The sequence below is a fragment of the Schistocerca serialis genome, chromosome 4 (genome assembly GCF_023864345.2).
Source record: "Schistocerca serialis cubense isolate TAMUIC-IGC-003099 chromosome 4, iqSchSeri2.2, whole genome shotgun sequence".
In the NCBI taxonomy this organism is placed as follows: Eukaryota; Metazoa; Arthropoda; class Insecta; order Orthoptera; family Acrididae; genus Schistocerca; species Schistocerca serialis.
This window is the reverse complement of record NC_064641.1, coordinates 888,732,237-888,747,536: the sequence shown is the minus strand read 5'-3', so window position 1 is coordinate 888,747,536 and position 15,300 is coordinate 888,732,237.

Genomic DNA, 15,300 nt, shown 5'->3' with positions numbered 1-15,300 from the left:
CCGCGGCAAGAAAAGCGACACAAGGTGAAAAGTGGCAATTTTAGTTTTAGGCTATGTTACTAAAAACTACATGTGTTGCGCATATGACAGTTCCCTGCCAACAATATTTACTTGAAATTTAAAGTATGTTATACTATTTCAGTATAACTTTTATGCAAGGAGTCTTCAATAAGTAATGCAACACGTTTGGTTTGAAAAAATGCTGAATTTTTTGTGAGACATCGTGAAGAGTTCCCGCTTCCGCCACTATAGTTTCATGAAGTTCCGATAGGTGGCGTCTGTAACAGAGGTGCGTTCCAAGCTGAGCTGTCATCGAGTTTCTTTTGAAGGAAAAGAACAGCACCGCAGGTATTCATAGGCGCTTGCAGAATGCCTACGGAGAACTGACAGTGAACAAAAGCCCGGTGAGTCGTTGGGCGAGGCGTCTGCCATCCTCACAACGAGGTCGCGTAAGCCTGTCCGATCTCCCGCGTGCCGGCCGGCAATTCGTGTAGTGGCCCAACGCCACCTCTCCTCCAAAGAAAAAGTTCAAAGCCGCACTTTCAGCCGGCGAGGTCATGGCAACGGTCTTCTGGTATTCTGAAGGGGTTCTTCTGTTTGATGTCATATCTCATGGTGCACCGACCAACTCTGAACTGTACTGAGTTACCCTCAGGAAACTGAAGAAAACACTTCAGCGTGTTCGTCGGAACAAAAATGCAAACGAACTTCTCTTTGGCCGTGACGACGCAAGGCCTCACTCAAGTCTGTGCACCCAAGAGGAGCTCACGAAACTTCCCTGGACTGTTCTTCCTCATCCACCCTACAGCCTGGATCTCGCACCTTCCGACTTCCATCTGTTTGGTCCAATGAAGGACGGCCCAAGGAATGGTTCCATTCAAAAATAACGATCACACGCGTTAAGCCCTTTATCCCACTGGGAGACGAGACCATCGATTGTTGCTGGTCGGTCCCTGACGCATCCACAACCGCACCCACTGGTCATTCGTCTTCATGGACGACAATTCGCGCCCCCATCGTACACATCTTGTGAATGACTTCCTTCAGGACAAGGACATTGCTCGACTAGAGTGGCCAGCATGTTCTCCTACATGAACCCTATCGAACATGCCTTGGATAGATTGAAAAGAGCTGTTTATGGACGACGTGACTCACCAATCACTCTGAGGGATCTACACCGAATCGCCTTAGAGGAGTGGGACAATCTGGACCAACAGTGCCTTGATGAATTTGTGGATAATATGCCACGACGAATACAGGTATGCATCAATGCAAAAGGACGCGCTACAGGGTGTTAGAGGTACCGGTGTGTACAGCAATCTGAACCATCACCTCTGAAGGTCTCGCTGTACAGTGGTACAAGATGCAATGTGTGGTTTTCATGATCAATAAAAAGGGCGGAAATGATGTTTATGTTGATTTCTATTCCAATTTTCTGTAAAAGTTCCGGAATTCTCGGAACCGAGGTGATGCAAAACTTTACTAAAGTTGCTGAAATTCCACCTGTGCAACTAGTACAGAATATGTGCTTGTATCACTATTTGCACTTTGTTTTATTGATGTAAAACATCGTCAGTGATCTGCAATCAAACAATTTTGGTTTGATTTCTAGGTCAACAGTTATTTAGAAAAGAGAGGTGTGACTTTTTTTACTTAAGATATTTTATGTCCGATTTTTGCTTGGAACAGGTAGTATCTACTGCAAGTACATTTTAGAGGTATTCCTTCGTTCGGTACATGTTTTTTGCCTACTCTCACGGTGTTCTGTAGCACCACACATTTCTTAGTAAGAAATACGACACAGTATAGTACTTCGAATGTTTCTTTGTATAGTCCTGGCTAAACGAGTCTCTGTGTTTTTTTTCTGTACGTAGGCTCAAATGGATTTAGGTTCCGATAGTTACCCAGAAATAAAGAAGCCTTTCACGGTATAGAATAGCGTGGAGAGTAGCATCAAACCAGCCTTAGACAACAACAACAGGAGGGGCAGTGTTTTCAACATAGTTGCTAGTTTTGGTTTTCGCTTGTTCTAAAAAGATCTCGTCAGTAGTGTCTCATATTTTTATTAAGTCACTTTAAATCTCTTAATACTGTTTATTTAACACGTAAGTGAAATGAAAAATTAATGTATGACTCGAAGATTTAAATGGAGGGTTGAGAGGGCGTGGGGAGAGAGAGGGGGTGGGGGGGGGGGGGTGCGGGGAAGGCGGAGAGAGGAGGTGAATGGTAAATAGTAGTGAACGTAGTAACAGTGAATGCAAAATAGAGAAAGGGAGAGTGAGTTGGTAATGAGGTGTAGAAGAGGGAGAAAAGAGGAAGGAGGTAGAGCTGAAGTGGAGGCGAGAGTGGAATAGGGAGAGAGATTGAGACCTTGCTGGAGAAAACAAAGTTTCTCTCATAGAATCAACAAGGGTTTAGGCAAAAAGGGATCATGTGAAGTGCAGCACTTTTCATTCCCACATGGTACCTTGGGAATGGATGTTGCTTGGTGTCTCAGTGGGTACATACTGCGGTAGTCAACATATATGTACTTTGCAGGTCACCATACCGAGTCGAGGTCAGAAAGGCGCGTAGATAGAAGGATAGAATGAGGTCGCTAATTCTCCATGTGAGCTCCAATTCCTGTGATTTTCTCATCGTGGTCATTTCGCAGCACCTGTGTGAGATGAAGTAATATGTTGACCCTCTCTCCCTTCAGAATTTCAGCCACGAACCTCTCTGTGAAGAACGGCTCTGATTGCCAGTGGTGTTTGTTGAGCGTCTCTGTGATGCGCTGTTACATCACTGAATAATAAGGGATAGAAAATTAGAAATTTCTATTAAAACTCATTAACACTTTTACAGGCAAAATCATTTTAAGCCAGAGACAGCTGGAAGCAGAAAGCGAGCTCGTATGTCGCTAGTGGGACACGCCCTCGACACATCACGACACCATCCTCCGAGTGAGAGTACACATTCCGCAGAAAGAACACTGTGACGGAAAACCAAAGGAAATAAGACAAGCATATTTGTTAGCTCGTAAGACATACTGTAAGAAAATCTGTCTCTTACACAAGAGCGTTCAGTGAAGAACTGACACAGCAGTTAACAGCTTGGTAAGTCAGTATAGCAGAACTAGGAGGATACATGCAGTCATTATATAATCAGCCTCATGTCATAGCCTAATGTTATGTCGCTTCAAAAACTCCAGCGTTGTGGTTCTCGTCATGAGCTGATCATTGGGATCGATGGTGTTCCCAGTAATAGCACTCAGTTCCCTGTTTATGCTACTGTAATGAATCTATGTCCTAGATAGAACATTCTACGAACTAGTTGATGACGTACTAGAGATGATGGTTTTTACCAGGTGACTTCATGTTACTCGGCGCCTACCATCTACTGATGGAGAAACTGTCTTGTGACAACAGCACATTGCAAGGTGCTGCCAGAACTGAACGTCAGTGCGGAAGTCAGCAACATATCTCTTGGGATCCACGTTCCTGTTCAATACTCAGGCGCCTCCATGTGCTGAAACGTACCAGGTGGTAGGGAGGAGATCAACCGACCATATGACTACCGGCACAGGTACATCACGGATAGGTCATCAAGGGTCATCGTAGAATTCTGAATGGGACCGAAGCCACTCCAGCAGCCAGCACATCACTTTGTGCTGGGCCGCGGCTACCCCTGCTCGCTGGCAACCCTCCCCGGTGCTGGGTCATTAACGTATTCTCTTGGGCACGCAACTGACAAAGCTGACGGGACAGAAGTCACCGAGAATCCACCACGCAGCTGAATGAGTAACAGCCGAGGCTTGAAAACATTGCGAATAGTGTTTTGCCAGCACAGAAGACGCTTCACAGGTTCCCAACAGCTATCCTCACTTCACACACAGGTGTCTCCCCTCAGTCCCTCTGTATTTCACCCTTATTAAACAACCCTGCGATGAAACATCCCACTCTGACAACTTGTGACGAAATGCAGAGCTCTTTGTCGGATCTTCTCTATCTCTTTCAAAAATCCCGTACGGGAAGCGTCCCAGACTGACAAGCAACACTTAATAAACGGTTACACAAGTGTTTTGTAAGCTGCTTCTTTCGCGGATGAATTAAATTTTCATAAGGTCCTCCCAATGAATCTCAGGCTGGAATCTACACTACTGGCCATTAAAATTGCTACACCAGGAAGAAATGCAGATGATAAACGGGTATTGATTGGACAAATATATTATACTAGAACTGACATGTGATTACATTTTCACGCAATTTGGGTGCATGGATCCTGAGAAATCAGTACCCAGAACAACCACCTCTGGCAGTAATAACGGCCTTGATACGCCTGGGCATTGAGTCAAACGGAGCTTGGATGGCGTGTACAGGCACAGCTGCCCATGCAGCTTCATCACGATACCACAGTTCATCAAAAGTAGTGACTGGCGTATTGTGACGAGCCAGTTGCTCAGCTACCATTGACCAGACGTTTTCAATTGGTTAGAGATCTGGATAATGTGCTGGCCAGGGCAGCAGTCGAACATTTTCTGTATCCAGAAAGGTCCGTATAGGAACTGCAACATGCGGTCGTGCATTATCCTGCTGAAATGTAGGGTTTCGCAGGGATCGAATGACAACTGAAATGTAACGTCCACTGTTCATAGTGCCGTCAATGCGAACAATAGGTGACCGAGACGTGTAACCAATGGCACCCCATACCATCACGCTGGGTGATACGCCAGTATGGCGATAACGAATACATGCTTCCAATGTGCGTTCACCGCGATGTCGCCAAACACGGATGCGACCATCATGATGCTGTAAACAGAACCTCGATTCGTCCGAAAAAATGACGTTTTGCCATTCGTGCACCCAGGTTCGTCGTTGAGTACACCATCGCAGGCGCTCCTACCTGTGATGTAGCGTCAAGGGTAACCGCAGCCGTGGTCTCCGAGCTGATAGTCCATGCTGCTGCAAACGTCGTCGAACTGTTCGTGCAGGTGGTTGTTGTCTTGCAAACGTCCCCATCTGTTGACTCAGGGATCTAGACGTGGCTGCACGATCCGTTACAGCCATGCGGATAAGATGCGTGTCATCTCGACTGCTAGTGATACGAGGCCGTTGGGTTCCAGGACGGCGTTCCGTATTACCCTCCTGTACCCATTGATTTCATATTCTGCTAACAGTCTTTGGATCTCGACCAACGCGCGCAGCAATGTCGCGATACGATAAACCGCAATCGAGATAGGCTACAATCCGACCTTTATCAAAGTCGGAAACGTGATGGTACGCATTTCTCCTCCTTAACACGAGGCATCACAACAACGTTTCACCAGGCAACGCCGGTCAACTGCTGTTTGTGTACGAGAAATCGGTTGGAAACTTTCCTCATGTCAGCACGTTGTAGGTGTCGCCACCGGCGCCAACCTTGTGTGAATGCTCTGAAAAGCTACTCTTTTGCATATCACAGCATCTTCTTCCTGTCGGTTAAATTTCGCGTCTGTAGCACGTCATCTTCGTGGTGTAGCAATTTTAATGGGCAGTAGTGTACTTTTCTTACTATTGCTCTTATATGGCCATTCCACTGTAGATCGCTCCTGACAATTATTCCGAGGTGTTTTACATTTATTACAGGTTCCAGTGATCTGTTGTCAATACTATAACCGAGGAGTAACACAATCCATTGCCTCTGGCTGTGCGTTCGACTCTACTCTGCTACCAGCAGTGGTGGGTGAAGCTTTGACAATGCCAGCCACTTGTGGTAGCGAAACATTAGAAAAATCATGAGACAAACATCGATCGAAGAACGTAAGACACAAGCCAACGGGCAATATACATTTTAAAAAAAGACTGATGCTCCACGAAAGAATTACCTAAATCGGACAGAAATCGGTAGATATGATGTACACGAACAGACGAACAATTGATAACAATTCCAGAAAAATTAAGTGATTTATTCAAGACAAAGATCCTTAGAAACTGCGCAAATGCTTCATGCGGTTTCAACATACAATATCTCAGGCATTGCACTATAACTGTCAATAACTCAAAGGATAGGCCGAATGTAGAAAGCGAGTAGGAGCAGGAAAAGATGAGACGCTTCGGTACTGCAGTTAAAAGTGGTTTTACTATCTCACAACAATAATAACTTAAATACATAATAACGTGAATACCTAACTTTGCACTGACGAGCACGTACGTGCGAAGCTGTACATCAAGTTACAAAGGCAAAATCTGTAGTGTCTCGCCCACTACGAAATAGAAACATTGTTGCTTGGTCGTCGACTCGGAATCAAATGGGCTGAATCTGGAGCGGCGCTCGTAGAGCTGCACAGCGCCGGCTAGAGGGCGCTGTCGTCGGTGTCGGTGTCGTAGCGCCAACCTAAGAACTTGCACCTACGCTGTGGCATCGTAGCTATCGATACCACATACATAGTTTTGGTAATATGTAGACTTTTATAGAGTTGGGCTCAATTTCATACAGAAACAAGTATGGTGGGGAGGCTACAGTCCACACGCACCAACGACCATCCAGCAATTACCACCAGTGTTAGTGGCGGAATAGAACGTCCGCAGCTCGAGGTCGTACGGTAGCGTTCTCGCTTCCCGCGTCCGGGTTCGATTCGCGGCAGGGTCAGGGATTTTCTCTGCCTCGTGATGACTGGGTGTTGTGTGATGTCCTTAGGTTAAGTTAGGTTTAAGTAGTTGTAAGTTCTACGGGGCTGATGACCATAGATGTTAAGTCCCATAGCGCTCAGAGCCATTACAAGCGGAATGGAACGCCCTGCCACAAGAACCGCCTCGCTAACCTCGTGGCCAGCATGCGAGCACGTTGCAGAGGTGCACTGCCATTCGCGGTGATCACACTCCCTATTGAGAATCATGCCCCGCTTTTTTTGTAATGTCCAGGGTACCATCATAAATAGCGGTGACTTCAGTGTAATAATTCTCTTTGAAAAAAAGTATCATTTCTGTTTATCTCACTGCGCATGTCTTTCAGTTACCTTCCGTACTATAGCGCAGCAGTTATTTCTATTTACGCTCAAAGTTTCATAGTGGTTTGTTAGTTGATGAGTCACGTGATAGAAAAGCTACGTTCGTCCTTAAGGTTTGCACACCATTGTGTATCAGGCTGTGCGATGCCTGTCGGACAATAAACCTCGTCTGTAGTAGGGCTGCTCATAAAATATCGATGTATAGTAATATGGATAAATCTTCCAATAAATATCAATAACTACCGGCGACATTATTTCCACCGATACATCGATCTGTCGATACAGAAATCGGAATATAGAGTGCTGATATTTTCATTTTATATTATAGTTTTTTCGTAGCTTTCCATAAATATTTGAAATTGTTCTTTTGAAATTGTTGTGGAAATTAATTTTACTTTCACTCTGTGAAAGAATCTCACTACTTTTTAAGTTTTCATCATTTCCAGTATTTCTCTTTGATTGCGTGCAGCAAGTATAGGTGGCACAAAGTCAAGTCCAATTACATTGGGAGATGGTGGCGTGAATGGAATAACAATTTTTAATGCAGTTAATGTGCTCTTTCTTCACATCGGCATTCTTCAAAAACAGTTGCTGAAACTGATGAAGAAAAACCTAAATGACAAGATTTGTGTATGTGGTGGGCGGAGATGTGTGAGGAAAATGTTGCCGTAATCGGTGCTCGGCGCTACCAACAGAATCTTCAGTATTTAACTTCACCACGCAATTTTAACACTACGACTGCTTGTTCGCTGGCGTTTGCAGAAATGAAAAAACAGCGAGGTCAACATGAAGTGTTCCTGAAAAAATCCGATATGTGACGAAACCCAATGACGGACCCATCGGACTTCATTTGTTGTGCCACTTACCTGCAGTTAACATTGTTAGCAAAATGGTTATCGCCAAGCGTGAATGTGCATCGTTTTCCTTTCAATTCTTGATGTAAGAGGGATAAGAACGCTGTTAGCTTGCTAATGGACAGAATATCTAATAATAAATCAATGCTTAAATATACATCTCTAAAACTGGCAGTATACAGGGTGGTCCATTCATCGTGATCGGACCAAATATCTCGCGAAATAAGCGTCACACGAAAAAACTACAAAGAACGAAACTAGCCTAGCTTGAAGGGGGAAACCAGATGGCGCTATACTTGGCCCACTAGATGGCGCTGCCATAGGTCAAATGCAGATCAACTGCGTTTTTTTTAAAATAGCAACACCCATTTTTATTACATATTCGTGTAGTACGTAAAGAAGTATGAATGTTTACTTGGATCACTTTTTCGCTTTGTGATAGATGGCGCTGTAATAGGCACACATGGCTCACAATTTTAGACGAACAGTTGGTAACAGGTAGGTTTTTTTAAATTAAATACAGAACGTAGGTACGTTTGAACATTTTATTTCGGTTGTCCCAATGTGATACATGTACCTTTGTGAACTTATCATTTCTGAGAACGCATGCTGTTACAGCGTGATTACCTGTAAATACCACATTAATGCAATAAATGCTCAAAATGATGTCCGTCAACCTCAATGAATTTGGTAATACGTGTAACGACATTCCTCTCAACAGCGAGTAGTTCGCCTTCCTTAATGTTCACACATGCATTGACAATGCGCTAACGTATGTTGTCAGGCGTTGTCGGTGGATCACGATAGCAAATATCCTTCAACTTTCCCCACAGAAAGAAATCCAGGGACGTCAGATCCGGTGAACGTGCAGGTCATGGCATGGTGCTTCGACGACCAATGCACCAGTCATGAAATATGCTATTCAATACCGCTTCAACCGCAGGCGAACTAAGTGCCGGACATTCATCATGTTAGAAGTACATCGCCATTCTGTCATGCAGTGAAACATCTTGTAGTAAAATCGGTTGAACATTAAGTAGAAAATCAGGATACATTGCACCATTTAGATTGCCATCGATAAACTGGGAGCCAGTTATCCTTCCTCCCATAATGCCGCAGCATACATTAATCCGCCAAGGTCGCTGATGTTCCACTTGTCGCAGCCATCGTGGATTTTCCGTTGCCCATTAGTGCATATTATGCCGGTTTACGTTACCGCTGATGGTGAATGACGCTTCGTCGCTATAGAACGCGTGCAAAAAATCTGTCATCGTCCAGTAATTTCTGTTGTGCCCAGTGGCAGAACTGTAACGACGTTCAAAATCGTCGCCATGCAATTCCTGGTGCATAGAAATATGGTACGGGTGCAATCGATGTTGGTGTAGCATTCTCAACACCGACATTTTTGAGATTCCCGATTTTCGCGCAGTTTGTCTATTACTGATGTGCGGATTAGCCTCGACAGCAGCTAAAATACCTACTTGGGCATCATCATTTGTTGCAGGTCGTGGTTGACGTTTCACATGTGGCTGAACACTTCCTGTTTCCTTAAATGACATAACTATCCGGCGAACGGTCCGGACGCTTGGATGATGTCGTCCAGGATACCGAGCAGCATACGTAGCACAGCCCCGTTGGGCATTTTGATCACAATAGCCATACATCAACACGATATCGACCTTTACCGCAATTGGTAAACGGTCCATTTTAACACGGGTAATGTATCACGAAGCAAATATCGTCCGCACTGGCGGAATGTTACCTGATACCACGTACTTGTACGTTTGTGACTATTACAGCGCCATCTGTCACAAAGCGAAAAAAGTGGTCCAACTAAAATATTCATATTTCTTTACGTACTATACGAATATGTAATAAAAATGGAGGTTCCTATTTAAAAAAACGCAGTTGATATCCGTTTGACCTACGGCAGCGCCATCTAGCGGGCCAACCACAGCGCCATCTGGTTTCCCCTTTCAAGCTAGACGAGTTTTGTTCTTTGTAGTTTTTTCGTTTGACGCTTATTTCGTGAGATATTTGGCCCGGTCACTGTCAATGGACCACCCTGTATATTAATGGGCAGCCGCCTTTTTTTGGCCAATACGTCGATAGATTTTTGTGGCATATCGAGGGGAGATAATGATTTCTCTTTCTTAGATATCGATATATCGGATCCCCGTTATTTTTAAAAGTATCAACAGTCCTAGTGAGTAGGTGTCGGTTTCATACGTGCAGTGTGATCAGCCGAGCAGTTTATTTCACGTGACGCCCACCTGCTCTGACAGTGGTGTACCCCCGTACGAACGGTCGGTGCAACGGGTATGCGGAGGTGAACAGATTAGCGCAGGACAGTGGGACGTTGGAGGCCGGCCGGAACGCAGGTGTCCCGCTATTGAGTGGGCAGGCGGCTGAGGCGTCGCCGCGGCGCGCCGGCACGTCACGCGCGCATTGTGCGCGCCCCCGCCGCGGCAGGTGTGTGGGTGGGGGGCGGGGCGGCCTGTGAAGTCAGCCGCGGCCGGCCGGCCGGCCCGCACAGTGTTTGCCCTGGGGACGCCGTGCCGGGCCCATTCAGGGGCCGCATCAATGGGAAGCGTCAACAGGCGCAGCGCGCGGGCCCTGAAAGGGCTGCAGGGCTGCGGCACACGTGGCGGCCGGGAATGTCTTGATAACTCCGAGGAATGCTGCGCCGGCGCGCCCGCCGCGGGACACGTGAGGCCGCCGCTTAGCGAACAAGGTAACGGCTCACGAGGTCTGTTCCAAAAATTCCGGAACGTTCCTAATTTCGCGCCAATGTTGTGTTGGAGCGAAATGCGATTGGTATCCCTCTACAGGGTGGTCCATTGATAGTGACCGTGCCAAATATCTTACGAAATAAGCATCAAACGAAAAAACTACAAGGAACGAAACTCGTCTAGCTTGAAAGGGGAAACCAGATGGTGCTATGGTTGGCCCGCTAGATGGCGCTGCCCTATGTCAAACGGATATCAACTGCGTTTTTTTTTTTAAATAGGAACGCCCATTTTTTATTACATATTCGTGTAGTATGTAAAAAATATGAATGTTTTAGTTGGACCACTTTTTTCACTTTGCGATAGATAGCGCTGTAATAGTCACAAACGTATAAGTACGTGGTATCACGTAACATTCCGCCAGTGCGGACGGTATTTGCTTCGTGATACATTACCCGTATTAAGATGGACCGTTTAGCAATTGCGGAAAAGGTCGATATCGTGTTGATGTATGGCCGTCGTGATCAAAATGCGCAACGGGCGTGTGCTATGTATGCTGCTCGGTATACTGGACGACATCATGCAAGTGTCCGGACCGTTCGCCGGATAGTTACGTTATTTAAGGAAACAGGAAGTGTTCAGCCACATGTGAAACGTCAACCACGACCTGCAACAAATGACGATGCCCAAGTACGTGTTTTAGCTGCTGTCGCGGCTAATCCGCATATCAGTACCAGACAAATTGCGCGAGAATCAGCGCCTGACAACATCCGTCAGCGCATTGTCAATGCATGTGCGAACATTCCGGAAGGCGAACTACTCGCTGTTGAGACGAATATCGTTACGCGAATTGGCAAATGCATTGAGATTGACGGACATAATTTTGAGCATCTACTGCATTAACGTGGTATTTACAGGTAATCACGCTCTAACAGCATGCGTTCTCACAAATGGTAAGTTCACAAAGGTACATGTATCGCATTGGAACAACCGAAATAAAATGTTCAAACGTACCTACGTTCTGTATTTTAATTTAAAAAAACCTACCTGTTACCAACTGTTCGTCTAAAATTGGGAGCTATACGTTTGTGACTATTACAGTGCCATCTATCACAAAGCGAAAAAAGTGGTCCAACTAAAACATTCGTATCTCTTTAGCTACTACACGAATACGTAATAAAAACCGGGGGTTCCTGTTTAAAAACACGCAGTTAATATCCGTTTGACCTATGGCAGCGCCATCTAGCGGGCCAACTATAGCGCCATCTGGTTTCCCCCTTCAAGCTAGAAAAGTTCCATTCTTTGTAGTTTTTTCATTTGATGCTTATTTCGTGAGATATTTGGCCCGTTCACGATCAATGGACCACCCTATATACGCCCCTGTCTTTCATGTGTAACAACTGGAAGTTCCATTGTTGTATGCCTGTTAGTTATTGTTCAGTGCTGTATTGAGTAGAACGTTATGTCGCACAGTTTATGAATTTCGAGATGACAGATTTAGGGAAGTAACGAGTCTCCATTAAATCTTGTTTGAAACTCAATAAAACCATTACAGAGACACATTAAATGTAGCAGGAAGCTTACAGTGATGAGTGATTAAGCCGTGCTCGGAGTTACGAACGGTTCAGACCGTTTAAAAACGCCCAGGCGGAAGTTAAAGATGACCGTCGCTCACGACGCCCTTCGTCATCTGCCGACGTTACTCATGTCAGGATCGTCAACGAAACCGTGAGTGTCGAAGACTGTGCGAGAGGTTGCAGAAGAATGTAACATTTCACTTGGATCATGTCATGAAATCCTGGCATCGTGTTGCCGCCAAGTTCGCCCCACCGTTCATGAGTCAAGACCAGCAAGACCTTCGCCTCGCAGTCTGTGAAGAGCCTTTGGATCGCGCAAATGAGAACGAGACGTTCCTTAATAGAATCATAACAGGTGACGAGACGTGGTTATACGATTATGATGCTGAGACCAAGGTTCCATCTTTACAATGGGTCGGGAAAGATTCTCCAAGTCCTAAAAAAAGCGCGTCAGGTCAGGTCATATGTCATAGGCATGCTGACAGTTTTCTTTGACTATGAACGACTAGTTCATCATGAATTCGTACCACAGGAACAAACTGTTCATCGATGGTACTGTCGGAACGTGTTGGGATACCTGCGAGAAAATGTGAGAAGGAAACGGCCTGAAATATGGCGAGACAATTCATGGCTTTTGCATCACGATAACGCACCCGCACATTCACCCCTGTTGGTGCGTGACTACTGCACAGAAAACTAAATCATCGTGTATCCTGATCCTCCATACTCTCCAGACATGGCCCCTGGAGACTTTTTTGTTTGTCCAAAATTGGAAACCCTGCTGAAGGAACGAAGATTTGCAACGACAGACGAGATAAAAGACAATTCGCAGACGGCGCTTCGCGTGATCCAGCAAGAGGCGTACCAGGATTGCTTCCGGAAGTGAAAACGGCGTTGGGAGTGGTGTATAAATTTTGGGGGAGAGTATTGCGGAGGAGACCATGCACAATAAGTAAAAGGTAGGCGTAGAAAACTTTTGTGGACAAAGTTCGCGAATTTTCTGAACGGACCTCGTATACGGTCGGTTATAATTGCAGCTACTCACAAATGTCCAGTATGGTCTGTAATTACCGTACGGCAGTGAAAATTGGTACACATTCTAATGCGTTAATGTGGAACCGATTTACGCTGGGAAAAAAAATTAGATTCAGTTTTGGTCATCAAGTGCAAATCTGGCGCTGTGCACTGTTTATTCGACTTCTGACATCCACACTGTCATTTCACAACCCATGACGTGACCGAACAGTGTGGGTATCGAAAAGAGGGATCTTTCGCTGTTAACGAAACTGTTTTATGTGAACGGCAACAGTTACAGTATTTGCATGGACACAGTAGCGCCTACAGAAAGGTCTCGGAGAAGACCGGTCTCATTAAATGGTTTAAAGAAGATGAAATTCGAAGGCACGGATGAGGTTGGGGTGGCATGTGGAAGAAGGCCTCTGTAATGTTGCTACATTATTTTTCTTAGCTGCTGTGTAATGTTGTAACTTTAATTTGGTATGCTGATATCGGTGCTAATTGACAATGAAAGTGGGTTAAAAGCCGTGATCTGTCTGGGGACGTTAACCGTGGATTACTGGGCAACTGTTTCATCAGATATTTAGTCTAGGTTTACCAAGCAGACTAACATTAATGATAATCTTTTAATAGTCATACAAAACCGGTAATATATATATATATATATAAAGAGAATTTAAATAAAAAGAAAGAAATCAGTTTATATTTGGAAATTTATTTTAAGATTGTTCATTGAAATCTCAGCATATTATACGTGAGTTATAACTCAGCTGGTGCCTTATTTACGATTGAAAAATGTGAGATTGTAATCTTACGGAACACATAAAATATGGAGCCAAGATTGGGAGACTGCATACGACACTGCATTCATAAAATAACTCACGAAGAACATTGAAACATAAGCAAGAAGAAATTAACCACAACCAACAGATTCAGTTTTTACCCAAAGAAATTACGTTCATACCACAATCCTGTCCGTCATGTAATTGCCACACACTGGTATACTAAATTCACATTAACTCTTTGTGAAGTCTTCGCAAAAAGAATAGCTGAGGGCTACTTTGATGATTACACCACATGCTCCACGTGGTCAACTTGGTTTACACAAAGCGTACAACTCCACAATAATTTTGATAATTAAAATACATTAGATCGAAAAGCAATTGACAAAAGCAAAACCTTGAACTGGTTACTAACGTCTTACTATTAACCTGATGGGTCAAACAGTTATATAAGCACGTGGTAGTGGTCTCGCAAAGTACACCCCACGTGGGCTGAACATAAAGAAAAGTTGCTATATTGAAAATATAGTCAAGACGAGACGTTATAATCACACAAGCATTCGCATTTAAGATTGATGAACTTAGTTAGAGTTACTGATCAACACGTGGTTCCACTTTACTCACAAAGTAGTAACAAAGCAACAACCGGAAAATAATATGAACTTCACACGAGAATTACACTACGCTGCAATTTAAGATAACCTTAGATATTTTAGAGTTAAAACCGAAATAAAGATGATTAAATTTTCAGTTAGGCTGAACTTAACAAATCCATTGTCCTATGGACTTAGCAGACACGCGCTTAGCCGGAGATCTTACCACTTCAGACGCTCGCCACGGCCACCCTCAGCAACTGCCTACTGCCGAGCGTGTTTCCTGAGGGTGGCTCACAAAGACAAACGGAAGGGGCCAGAGGGGCAGCTTCCTATACCAACATGACAACGGACGGACAGAACCATACTAAGGATAGAAACCTCTCTGCTTTAAGAAAGCGTAGCTACCTGTTCCGACGTTGGTCCTACTGTTCTCTAGCAGACAGCCTTGTCTGCTACCCTCAAGCATGCAACTACAAATACATTTGCTCATTCATACTCTCACACAGAAGGGAAGGGGGATGACAGTATCTTATCATATACAGTATATAAAAGAAAGCGGATGTAGGTTCCGTATGAGACTGTGTGACATGAATTACATATAAACTGTGTTTTAAAGTGTAGTAGTGTGACAGATCGTTCTTGTTTATGTGTAAAAGTAACACGTTCCACTACTCAGTCTCCTCCCAGATAGTCAGAAACGCCACAGTAAATTTAGGAGAGGAATTTACTCCATAAATGACAACAGATTTACGAAATCAAACATGAAAGGAATCCAACAGAG